Genomic DNA, 14,274 nt, shown 5'->3' with positions numbered 1-14,274 from the left:
ATCTCCTCCTCACTACCCCTCTGGAAGGGATGTCCAGCTGTGTACAGATGGGCATTGCCTCCCCATCACGCACTCCCCCTCATTCAAGGTGATGTGATTCTCACCCCATCCCCACCCCCGCCTTTGTTGTTTCAGACCTGGTCTCCTCTGCCCTTCACGATCACCTATGTTGGTGTGCTGCTTCCTTGTGGGCTTTGTTGCTTCTGGGCTAGATGGCCGCTTGTTTGCTCTCAAGCCTTTAAGTCCCCAGACGCTATATCTCTCAGTAGCCGGGCACCATCAGCTTTCTTCACCACACTTGCTTATGTGTACCTTCATCTTCAGCGATTATGTGAGGAAGGTGACCACACAATGATTGTTTTTGTTCCTTGGTGTCTGCTACATGGTCCATTCAACACCTTGTATTCGCTTAGGCTGTGTGCTTAACATATCAATATGTTAAGAATTAAGGTTGCAGATGGAAATTAGACCTCGCCTCAATTACTCCCTTAACACATGAACATTTTGTTCTAACAATCTGGCATTCTGTGATGCTCACTTTCCCGACACGATTGCAGAAGACAAAATTGGTGCATAATCAAATGTGGTAAACAAAGCTGATGGTGCCCGGCTATCAAAAGATATAGCATCTTGGGTGTTAAAGTCTTGAGGATAACAAGTGGCCATCTAGCTCAGAAGCAACAAAAGCCCACATGGAAGAAGCACACAAGACTGAATGATAATGAGGTGTCAAAGGGATTAGTTATCAAGCACCAAAGATCCAGAACGAAAAATCCTATCAATGTGAATAAAAGGGGAGTGGATTGGAGACCCAAAGCCCATCTGTAGACAACTGGACATCCCATTTAGGAAGGTCCCAAGGAAGACACCAGACAGTCAGGGTGCAATAATGCACCGATGAAACACACAATTTTCCTCTAGCACAATTTTTCTCTAGCTCTTTCGGGCTTCCTTCACCCAACTATCATGAACTCAATTCTACCTTACAAGTCAGATTAGACCAGAGCATGCACACTGCTACAGACAAGAGTCTTCAACATGGGGAATCCAGGGTAGATAAACCCTCAGGGCCAACAAGGAGAATAGAGATACCAAGATGATTAGGGAAGGGTAGGGGGAGAATGGGCTAATGGATCACAATGATCAAACTAGAACCTCCTTCCAGGTGGACGAATAATGGAAAAGTGGGTGAGGGATGATGGAGGACGATTTAAGACATGGACAAAATAATCTATAACTTATCAAGGGCTCGTGAGGGAGGGCGGGTGGGGGAGGGAGACAGAAGAAACGAGGAGCTGATATCAGGGGCTAAAGTGGGAAGAATGTTTTGAAAATGATGATGGTGGCATATGTGCAAATGTATTTGACACATTGGAGGAATGTATGGATTGTGATAAGAGATGTAAGGGCCCCCAATAAAAGTATATAAAAAAAGAAATACAAAAATCAATAATAATGAAATAAATCTATTACCCAACACACACACACACACACACACACACACACACACACACACAAATTCCTACAGAGTAAAGGCAGCTAGGTTCCAGAATTGGGTGGACAGCTTTCTTAGAACTGAAATTCTAATAATGTTTCTGTTGCTACTTTCTCCTGATTGTTTTCAGAGATAAATCAAAATAATCACTCCTTATGTGATTCAAATTAGCTCTAAATTTACCAAAAGGAATACATAAGGAAGCTATTTTTAAATCCAATACCTGACATGTTTGCTGCATGAAATCGAGAAAATAAAACAAAACCACAACCCTTGCTTTCTAGGTGATGTGACCCACAGTGACTGAACAGGAGAGAGCACAACTACCCTTGTGGGTTCCTGAGACTAATTCTTTACAGGTGTACAGAGCCGAATCCCTGTCGCCACAGAGCAGCTGAGGGGTTTGAACTGTTGACCGTGTGGTGAGCAGTTCAACACATAATCGAATATGCTACCATGGGTCCTATTAAAACAAAACACACCATCAGTCAGCTATACAAAAATGTTTACTGAACAAATCCTGCAATTTTCAATTAGGAACATGAAAAATGGCCTGATATAATATAAAATGATATTTTATTTTGAAGTGAAGCTTTGATTTTAATCGAGAAGAAAGGGTTAAAAACTCTCAAAATTATCAAGGAGATTTTTTTATTATTTTTATTTTTTTAATTAAAACTCTTAAGACAGCGGTTCTCAACCTGTGGGTCGAACCCCTTTCACAGGGGTCCCTCAAATCATAACATTAGCAAAATTACAGTTATGAAGTAGCAATGAAAATAATTTTATGGTTGGGGGTCACCGCAACATGAGGAAGTGTATTAAAAGGTCGCAGGATTAGGAAGGTTGAAAACCACTGCTCTCAGATATGAATAACACCCTGGTGGATAAAATTCTCTAAATATACAAATAATTGAGTGACAAAATTTTAATAATATAGGGCTATAATTAACACAGCGACTGTTGAGCCTTCCAGGAATAGCAAATGAAGAAAACACTGATATCCTGAGTTAAAACATTGTTTTAATCTTCATACATTTTAGACACTATCTTTGTTTCATAATTTAGTTTGTAATTTTTAAAGTTCACATATGTTCACCAGTAGAAAATGATCACATCTTTGTTATGCCCTTTCCATACATAATTTTCAGAGATTGAGAAGGGTACAAAAGTATTTACATGATTGGCTTAAGCAACTTGATCTCTTTTGTAATGCAGGAAGACACATGTGAAATAAAATTAGTCAACTTTATTTAGTTTCTAACTCACAAAAGCTATGAATCTGTTGAACTGTGAAACCATTGACCTATTGAATTTCCATGGGTTCCCTTTATCTTAGCTTTGTGTGAAATCCTTATTTCAAAACAAGCTATCTCATATTTCAAGTTCTTTTTCCTTTAATTAGAAAAATATCAATCATTCTAAAGTCGAATTCAATAACTACTTAGAATAGTCCAGGATTTCTCAACAGAAACAAATATACTAATAACTTTTTTTAGCTTAAAAAGAAAGATTTGACATTTTAGCTACACAAAATAAATTTGTACCATTAATATTAGATTAATTACTTCATGTGTTACAGTAAGGAACATCAATGTATAAAAGAGTTAAAAACTATTTTTGCAATGAATACAACTATGTTACTTCTGACTTAACAGCCTTGGTAGTGCTGCGTTGGACTGCTAGCTGCTCTGGGAGAGCGATGAGGCTTCCTGATCCCACAAACATTTAGTTCCGAAACCCTAGAGAGGGACTGCGAGTCAGAATCAACTTCATGTCAGGGGCTTTTTCGGTTTGTTTGCTTTAATACAATTACAATTAAGCCTTTGTGCTGTAGTGATTAAGCACTTAGCTACTAGAAAAACCACTGGTTTGAACCCACCAGTGAATCCAGTTGAGAAGCTGCCTGAAAGATTACAGCCCCGGAGACTGTATGTAGGTGGCCGTTCTTCCTGTAGGGTTGCTATGAATCCATATCTATTCGATAGCACAAAACAACAACATATACTTAGCGATTCGAACAAAAATTTTGCAATAATGACATATAGGGGAAAAAAAACAGCAAAATCCTGCCTGAAAGAAATGAATGAAAGTCAATTCTTCTAAGAGCAGGTTCTTATTCACAATGATTTAGAGTGACAGATGTTCTATTTCTTAAAAAAGGAGGATTATCCCTAGGTTTACATCCGTTTCCCAATCTTCTGGTCCGGATAAGAAAGCATTACAACTGTTAACTTTTGTTGTTGTTGTTTTGTATTTTTCTGCCTATGCTCCTCTACTGAGACAAATCGGAAAGGAAAAAAAGAAGCAACTAAGTGGAACTGATAACGTCTTTGCTTCACTTCAAACACATTACCTGAACAAAAACCTGCTAAAAGTGAGGTGACTCCAAAAAATAAAACCCAAAGGGATTATATGAAATTTAGGACACAGGCATTGGCAAAGGTATCCCTGAGCAAGTGCCAATAACTACTGCAAAGTGGGAAGAATAGGAACAATGCTGAAACGCTCTAATCGAACAACGATTGATTAGGTGTCTTAGGTTAGAAAACAAATGAATTACACATGATATAAAAATACAGGATTTAAACGTCCAAGATATTGGAAGATCAATACGGTAATAAAAGGAAAGAGCTATGAGAAAAGGGGGGGAAATCGGTGAATTTTCATTACTGAAAAAGTGTGCTTCAATGAGACTCATCCAAGTGCGGTCAAGGCTAGAATTTTATTAAGTAAACAGAGTTATAATCTAGTATATTGCCAATATGGAACACAGGTGATGCGGTGGTTATAGTGCTGGTACTAAGCATGGACAGTGGTTCAAGTTTATATGTTGCTTTGTAATCTGCTTTGTTAAAAATGTTCACACTTGTAAACCCTAAGGGGATAATTCTATTCTTCCTATAGGGTCAGTACAAGACAGAATCTTCCATGACAATGGGTTTGGTTTGGCTTTTTAAAGTGAATAGAAAATCAGAAAAACGCTTTTGAAAAGGCTGGATGGAAGGAGGCACCATAATAAAGTGAGTTAAAGCTCTTTTACAAATATTACATTGAATATAACTTCAAATGTCTATAAGGTAAAAAAGTAAATCTGTTTTTAAAAGTTTATAACTCGCCGCCTAGATGGGGCCGGGCCGACAGGGTCCTGGCTGGAAATGCGGCTAATTGGCCGGAAACTGCTTCCCGTGCACGGGGAGCCCGGTGCCTGAGAAAAACCCACAGCCTGAACACTTCGTAGCCTGCGCTTCCAGATGTGTGTTCTGCCCAAGACTCCTTGCACCTCTTCAGCCCCAAGCAAGGGCCAACCTGACATAAGCTCTTCCACGATGACCAAGAAGCTTGACTGTGACCTGGAGACCATTGAGAACAAAGCAGAAGCCACCCTCACCAACTTTACCAAGTACCTCTCCGCCTTCCAAGGTTCCAGGAATGCACTGCGCCAGGCCATGCAGGTGGAAGAGCAAGCCAGCAAACAGATCCGCAAGATATAGCCCCAGTGATGACTGCAAATAAATCTTTAAATAATGGAAGCCTCCACAAACTTTTTGAAGCCCCCTTGTGTACCTATCACACAACTTTTGCCCGTTCAATTATTTATAGGTTTAAGCCTTATTGACAGCAATTAAAAGAATATGTTTGCAAGAGTAAAAAAACGTTTATAACTCATAAGTAATGCCATTGTAATAAAAATAAAATAACTTTATTAGATATTAGATATACAGATATTAGATATAGAATACATAAGCCTGAAAATGACAACATTTTTTATTTTATGTTTTTTAACATTTTATTAGGGGCTCCTACAACTCTTATCACAATCCATACATATACATACATCAATTGTATAAAGCACATCCATACATTCCCTGCCCCAATCATTCTCAAAGCATTTGCTCTCCACTTAAGCCCTTTGCATCAGGTCCTCTTTTTTTTCCCCCTCCCTTCCCGCTCCACCCTCCCTCATGTGCCCTTGGTAATTTATACATTGTTATTTTGTCATATCTTGCCCTATCCGGAGTCTCCCTTCTCCCCCTTATCTGCCGTCCCTCTCCCAGGGAGGAGGTCACATGTGGATCCTTGTAATCAGTTCCCCCGTTCCAACCCACTCACCCTCCACTCTCCCAGCATCGCCCCTCACACCCTTGGTCCTGAAGGTATCATCCACCCTGGATTCCCTGTGCCTCCAGCCCTCATATGTACCAGTGTACAACCTCTGCCCTATCCAGCCCTGCAAGGTAGAATTTGGATCATGGTAGTTGGGGGGAGGAAGCATCCAGGATCTGGGGGAAAGCTGTGTTCTTCATCGGTACTACCTCGCACCCTGACTGACCCATCTCCTCTCCTAAACCCCTCTATGAGGGGATCTCCATTGGCCGACACTTGGGCCTTGGGTCTCCACTCTGCACTTCCCCCTTCATTCAATATGGTATATATATTGTATATATACACACACATACATATATATGTATACATATATACATATGCATATATATCTCTATTTTTCTTTTCATGGTGCCTTTTTAAAGAAATATATGTAAGAGTTTGAAAAAGTTCAGGAAAAACAGAATTCAAAGATGAAATTTTTCCCTGAACTGCTTGAAACATCTTCATATATGTTTTTACACATGGACATTATCATCTTTTAGAATAATATTAATGACCAGAGAATACAGAGCACCATTATTGACTAGAATAATTATTCCTGAATATTTGAATATTCTTTACAAATTATGGTCTTGTCAACTGTACAGTAACACCACCCTGCTTTTTGTTTGCATGCACAAAAAAAGTAGTGGCAACTGACAACACAAGTTTAATAGGAGAAGAACAAAAAGCAGGAATCGACGAATATTAGTGAGGATATATGAGCAGTTGCCAAGAAACAAGATTTTTTTAATTAAACTTTAAAATGGGGGTCTCAAAAAATTCATTGAAATATTCCATTATCTTTTAATTCCATTTCCTGCGAATTTTTGTAGGCTCCCTTATAAAATGGAAAAAAATATTATTCAGATTATTTATTTATTGGCTTTTTTTCATAACATTCAAATTAGCCATAAAAGATGGCCAAGAATCGAATGGCTAGTTTGAAAATGGAGTAAAAGCACTGGAAGTAGAGACAGTACAGTAATGCTAGCAAGAAATAATGGAAAGTATAGGAATATTGTTCAATTAAATATTAAACATGTGTGTCCAAATCATGTGTTTATGTGGGGCTTCAAAACTCATAGAAAAATGAAATTGAAAGTACTTCACAAAATGCTGCAGACACCTCATATAAAATGATATGCAAAAGCAAGTGAATTTTACATAACTGTGAAAAGATCTCTGGAGAGGTAGGAGGGTTAACTGTTGAACAATGCAGTGATTTACACACAGATCAGGAAATAACCCAAGTGATTCCTCTTGGAGACCTGAGGGATTTTTAAGTGCCTACATACTCTGATCTATAACTGGTTGTTTTGAAAAAAAGGGTAGAGGGGATCTGCCCATTAGACTTTCTTCCCCCTCAATCGGAGACCCACTGAAAAACTACAGGTAAGTTACCAGCAATACTAGTGAATAAATGGAGAAAATATTGAAAGCTTTAGAATATTTCATCTTGTTTGTATACACATTTTAATGTTTTACTTGGCAAAAATTCAAATGACTCTATTAAATATAAAAAAAATCATATCTACCTAACATCTAAAAAATGTAACATTATTCCCTTTTCTGATACATTAAAAAACCCAAAACAAAATAAATTATTTTTAAAAACAATTACCCAATTAAGAAGAAAGTTATAGGATCATCTTTTTTTAAGCATATTTCTAAAGAGAAAAAAAAACTAAGTCTTCTGTCTGTATGTATATAATATTCAATACCTACCATACTTCTATTGAGGGAAAAGAAAAATTAAAATAAGTAAACGAGAGTCTTCATAAAATTTAAAAAAGAAAGTTGGCTAATACACGAAGTATTTCTCGAATCGATGCTCACATAAAGGGAGTAATCAGAGGATAGATCTTTATTGAGTTTAATTTTCTAGACACTAAAACGGAAAAAGGAAAACTGCTTTTTCTAATTTTCTTCATAAAATGTATTACTCATTCCCTAGTTGCCTTAACAGAGAGAACATTACTGAAATTGATTGGTAGAGGCTGAACTGTAGTGTGATTGAAAGTTGGGAATTTTCGCCAAAATTGAGCAAAAAGAGTATTCTCTGTTTTTCAAACCAGGTATATGCAGTGAGAACCTGAAAGACATTTTAAAATAAATATATCTATGTCCTAATTTTATCCCTTACCTTCATTCAACCTGCAGTTCTTGATTTTATGTCTTCGAACTGTAGTCTGCTACCTTAGAATTTAACAAGTAGGCCTGACAAAGCAAGGAACAAAGTACATAGAGGGGGCTGTATTCCAGTAATACAAAAGACAGATTTGACTGAATTAGTTTGAAGGATATGAAACTATGATGGTTAAGACTGTGTGTCAACTTGGCTGGCCACAATTCTTGTGGCTCAGCAGTTATGATGTAATTTTACCTGTGATGAGAACAGGTTATGCAATCAACTCCATGAGGAGATCTGCAACAAGCAGTCAATATGCTGAAAGGAAATTGCATTGTGGTGTAGGGGAAGTAGCCTGATTCTAATATAAGTGGATGCTCTAGCAAAACTCCTTTGCTTTTTGCTGGTTCTGTATACCGCATCTGGTTTGTCATCTGCCCTTCAATTCTTTATACTTGAGCCAGCAGCCTGGCATAATACAACCTTTCTTGGGAATTGCCAATAGCCGGCCATCTTACCTGACAACCTACTATTCACTAACCTCTTCAGTCAGCACTCTGCCATCAGACCTTCAGATCTTAAATTTGTCAGTCTCTGCAGCTATATGCATTGGGAACGGACACCATCTGATTATCTGACCCATGGACTGACTCCGTGCCAGCCTCTAGCACTATCTGAACCTTTTGCTTGAAAAAAGCCTCTCTGTATACATGAATATATAAGTTTTATTGGGTTTGTTTCTTTACAGAACCTTGCCTAAAATATAAACTAATACCATCATATAGAGATTACATTTTTAAAAACCTTGTAAATAGTAAATATATTTAAAAGTGTAAAAAATATAGTACCAAGAAATTTGTCTGAATTTCCAGTACTTTAACATTTTACCTTTTTTCTTTCATTTAGTAATGATTTACAGTGATTAAATGTCTTAAAATACAATCATTTTACTTATTATACAAGTAATCCAAAATAAACATTACTTTAAGATGTTAATTTCATTTAAATCAACAAAGGCATGAATATTGGTTCAGATAGTTACGCACATGATTAACATTCAAAAATTTTCCCACAAAACATGCAGCTTACCCAAAAGTTCTCTCCCATCAAATTGTGAAATTTTCCGTATATATAATGTATTTTGTATATATAAGTGCATCTATAATGTATTATATTATATATATGCAATGTACATATAACTGTTCATTTCAATGTCATTATCTAAATTAGATAGTTTTCGTTTAAATACTATGCTCCTAGAAATCGTATTCAACATTTTATTTAAAAGTAGCTACAGATATTGGGTCATCAGTCAGTGAAAACACTTGATTTTCCATATTAGAACATTCTATTTCTTGCAGCTAGTTTTTTGCACAGTACATGAACCAAAGTAGGATCTAGGAGCATCTGGAGGGGTCACGTGGAGGTCAGTTTTTCTGCAAGCATGCAGCAGAGGCATCCTTCTGGTTCTCCCCTGGAAGAGTTGTAAATGTGGCATCAGCAACTCACAGAGCCTACGGCGTCTCTGAAGTGTTCATGTCAAAACAATCTGTTCATAGGCATTTCTGCTACCTGGATTTGTTACTGGCTCTCTAATATTCAGGCTTAATAATTGTAGAAATTCTACAAGGTATCAAATCCTGTTACCAAGACAGTTTTAGCTTAATCTCCACAGAATAAATCAAACACAGAGCAATGCAATGCTTAGAATGGAATTATATCTACAAGGACAAATAGTAGATAGCAACAGATATACTGAGATTAATTCAGTAATAATTCATTAATTAAGTCACAGTTCTATTTGGGTCTAACCAGATACAAAATGTACATCTAAAATTAGATTGTACACGAGTCTGCACGGAAGCTCGGGAATTGCGTAGGTAAATGAGATGAAGCACTGGGAAGGAAAGGCAAGTAGAAATGGCTCCAAGCAGCATGGTTAAAAAGCAACAACTCTACTAGAGATGGATAATGACGAATCCTGCCAACCAACACTCAACAACGGAGGTCAATAAAAAGCAATCAACGGTTCTTTCTTTAGGACTGCTGACATACAATCCTCAGATCATTGTCAGAAATAGTGCCAGAAAATGAGTCCTTCGGGTTGGAAGGTTCCCAAAATACAACTGATGAAGAGTTGCCTTATCAAGGTAGAATGAATCATCATGATGTGGAGGAAATAAGCTCTTCAGGACCTTCATATGTTAACGAGCCACGGCTCAAAATTGGAAACAGTTACAAACATGTACTAGTAATTGACACTTGGAATGTATAAACCTAGGAAAATTGGGAGTCATAAAAATGAAATGGAACGATCGATATCCTTTCCTTTAGTGAGCTGAAATTGACAGGTATCAGCCATTTTGAATCAGGCAGTCAAGTGCCATTGAGTTACTTCTAACACTATGTACAAAAGAGGGAAACACTACCCAGTCCCGCACCATCTTCACAATTGTTCTTATGCCTGAGTCTAGTGATGCAGCTACTGCCTCAATGCATATTGTTGAGGGTCTTCCTCCTCCATGCTGTCTCTTACATGGTTCACTAGGATAGAAATAACAGATGCAAGAGGAACGGCATTGTGTAACTCTTCGGAAAGGACATTTCAAGTTCTATTTTTAAATACAATTTTGTCCATGATAGGATAATACCTATTTGGGCACAAGAAAATCCAATCAATATAATTATTATTTGAATTAATACTAACAAATAAAGCTAGTAATCAAGAAGTAGAAGGGTTTTACCAATGTTTTGAGTCTGAAATTGATCAAGCAGGCAATCAAGATGCATTGATAATCATTGGCAATCAGAATGCAAAAGTTGGAAACAAAGTTATAGAATAGTAGTTGGGAAAAAGTTGGTCTTGGTGATAGAAATGCAGCTGGGGATCACTAATAAAATTTTGCAAAACCAATGGCGTTCAGTAAGCACCAAAAGAGGATAGAAATAAGGCACAGAGTCGCTATACCAAAAAGAACTAGTTGACATTCAACCTTTTCAAGAGGTAGTATATGATCAAGAACCGATAATACTAAAGGAAGTATTCTAAGCTGCACATCAAGAATTAGCCCCAAATTGGCTCCAGGAATTGACAGAATACCAATTAAAATGTTCCCATAAGTTTGAAGCACAGGAAGCACTCACTGGCCAATAGCAAGGAATTGGGAAGACAGCTGTCTTGCCAAATGACTGGAGGATCCGTATTTGTAATATCCCAAAGGAAAGAGATCCGATGAGTGTTCAAATTGTATCATTAATATCAAATATCACATGCATGTAAAGTGTTGTCGAAGATCATGCAAAAATGCTTGCAGCTGTACATGGAAAGGAGTTGCTAGAATGGCAGGCCTGATTCAGAAGAGGACATGGAACAAGGATTGTCATTACTGACATCAGATGGATCGAGCAAAGAAGACCAGAAAAGCATTTACTTGTGTTTTATGGACTATGCAAAGGCATTTGACTGTGCAAACTATAACAAACTCTGAATAGTGTGTTAGTCCAGGTAGACGAGAGAAACAGGTCCAGAGGCACTCATATGTATAAGAGAGAACTTTTTATCAAAGAACAATTGTACATTAAGGAAACATCCCAGCCCGGTCCAGTTCAAATCCTTAAGTCCTATATTGCCCCATATTTCAATACTAGTCCATAAATTCCTCTTTAGGCTCATGCAGCCATGCAGTGATGCTGAATTCAGGAAGATCACAGACAAGTGGGTGGAAAGTCTTGTGGATCCAGTGTTGGTAGAAGCATCTCAGCACAGGTGTGGGCCTCCATGTGGCTCCTCCAGTTTCGGGGTTCTGGCTGCATCAGTTTAGCTCCATGTGGCTTGTCAGCAGAAGACAAAGCAAAGAGAGTCTCTGGCCTCCAGGGAGAAATACAGGAGTTCTCAGAATCCTTAGGAGAAGGTCATATCCACAAGGAGGCCTCATTGATTATGGCATGATTGACAGTTTAGACTCCACCCCTTCACAAGTTGACAGGAGATCATGTAACTGCCACAGATGGCCTTGTAGAAAATGTGAATTCCAGAACCCTTAATTGTGCTCATATGGAACACGTACATGGATCAAAAGCAGTTGTATGAACAGAATAAGGGAATGCAGCATAATTTAATATCAGTAAAGGTGTGTGTCAGGTTTGTATCCTGTAACCATACTTGCTCAAATGTGTGCTGAGAAAATATCATAGAGAACTTGGTTTATATGAAGAACTGAAAGCGGAGAAAACCAAAAAGATGTTTACTGGTCTTTTATGGACTATGCCAAGGCATTCTACAAGGGAACACTGGCTGGCTTAAAATCAGGAAAGATGTGAATCAGGGTTGTATCCTCTTACCATACTTATACACTCTGTATGCTGAGCACATACTCAGAGAGGTTGGAATATATTTAGAAGAATGGGGCATCAATAGGAGGAAGGCTTACTAACAACCTGTGGTATGCACAGATGACACGGCTTTGCTTGCTGGAAGTGAGGTTTTGAAGTAATTGCTGATGAAGCTCAAGGATTGTAGACTTCCATAGGTAAAACAACTTCATGTAAAGAAAACCATAAGCCTCAAGCCTGGGCCAATACTATGATAAACGGTGAAAAGACTAGAGTTGTCAAGGTTTTGTGTTGCTTGAATCCACAATCAATGCTCATGGAAGTAGTAGGGAAGAGTTCAAGTTGCATTGGGTAATGTTACTGCACAGGACCATGTTAAAGTGTTGAAGCCAAGGATGTTACTTCAAGTTCTAAGGTTCACCTGACCCAAGCCATGGTATTATCATAATATATAATCGACCAAGTAATTTTAAAATTAAAAATTTTTAACTCTTTAAACAATATATCACTTGAAAAAAATATGGCTTTTAAAAGACATTTCATTTTCTTATAATCATTCACTGTTGTTATTTATTCCTTTTTCCCTAGAAAATAAACCAACATGAGTTACCATTCATACTGTGTTTTATACTGTGTTTTCGATTAAAAGGGAGAGTATAATTATCTTAGTCATAATGTCATCAATAAATATATAAGGAAGGGCAACCAAGCACAATGATCCATGTATAACTCACCCCACCCCATCCAGGGGAATGAACAACAGAAATACATGTGAAGGATGACAGTGGTCAATGTAAGACATGAAAACAATAATAATTTATGATTTATCAAGGGGTCAAGAGGGAATGAATGGGGGATGGAGGGAAAAAAGAGTTGATACAATGGTCTCAAGTAGAAAATAAATGCTTAGATATTGATGGAAACATAAAACAAATATGCTGATACAATGGATGTATAGAATGTTAGAAGAGCTGAAAGAGGCCCCAATAAAATGATTTTAAAAAATAAATAAATACATATAAAAGGGGCAGAGGAAAGCAAGGTGTATAATAACCGTTAGAAGATAAAGAAGAAAGTAACAAAATGAAACAACAAACAAAGCTATAGAACACATAAGTCAACTTTTTTTAGATGGTGTAAGAGTCTCGAACAGCCTTACTATCAGGCAGAGACCATTGTAATCTTGATTATGCTGGATCGAACTTGACACTTGGCCAGTTGACCATTCCATAAATACGACCTTAATTAGTTCTCGGTGCAAGAATAATTTCTTTTGGATGCAAGAGTCTCTTACTGGTTCCATGACAGAAATTTCTTCCCTGGTTTTTTGAAGGTGGGTGGGGCTTCTTACGCATTATTTGTATTTTTGTCTTTGTACTATTATGATTTTATTCTTGCCACCTTAGGGTGATTTTGTTTCTTATTGTATTCTGTTGTGTCTCCCAGGTGTGAAACACAGGAGGACTGAATACAAAATAAGAATAAGCTATGCCAGGGGATATAGGGAACACAGAGGTAGGGGTAGGTAATTGGGAGGGGAAGCAGATTTGAAGAGTAAATAACGAAGGCAGAAGGGAAAAGTGAGCACTAGAATGTACTGTGATTACATAACGCATTTTAAAGGCGATTTAACCATGGGGGGTATGGGGAGAGGGAAGAAATGCTCTAAAATTGATGTGGTAATGACGTTACAATTCTGCTTGGTATGTTTGACCGATTGAACTACTGAATTGTATAATATGTAAACTACATGCCAATAAAACTGTTGGGGCAAAATAATAAATGGGAAATCACATAGTAAAGGAACTACCTGATTTAATGTATTATTACTATTATTGAATTTGATTATTGAATTTCATCAAATTATTATCTGAATGTAAAAGAAATCTCACACATTTTGTATTTAAGGCTTCACCATATATATATATAACACTTATCTTGTGGCTACACTCCTGTGGTAATTAAGGATTATGTTGACTAGACACTCTTTTCTAGGGTTAAAGCCAAATTTGTCAATTAAGTTCAAACCTGATGACATCTGATATCGTAAGTATTTTGTATAAAAGGAAGACAAACAGCCAATCATTCTCTCTCCTTCTCCACCTCCCTGCTTGCTAGAAATCTACCTGCGGCATAGAGTGGCTCCATGTGTACCACCTGACCCTGAGAG

At 37.5% G+C, this 14,274-nt stretch overlaps 1 protein-coding gene across 1 annotated transcript in view; it reads right to left on the bottom strand.

Moving 5' to 3' along the window:
* Positions 1-14,274, bottom strand: part of GBE1 (1,4-alpha-glucan branching enzyme 1) — a 394,057-nt gene that overhangs the window by 216,895 nt on the left and 162,888 nt on the right. The window lies entirely within an intron of this gene.

This window comes from Tenrec ecaudatus, chromosome 2 (genome assembly GCF_050624435.1).
Source record: "Tenrec ecaudatus isolate mTenEca1 chromosome 2, mTenEca1.hap1, whole genome shotgun sequence".
Taxonomy (NCBI): Eukaryota; Metazoa; Chordata; class Mammalia; order Afrosoricida; family Tenrecidae; genus Tenrec; species Tenrec ecaudatus.
The sequence above is the reverse complement of the archived record's forward strand: the minus strand, read 5'-3'. Positions and strand labels throughout refer to the sequence as shown.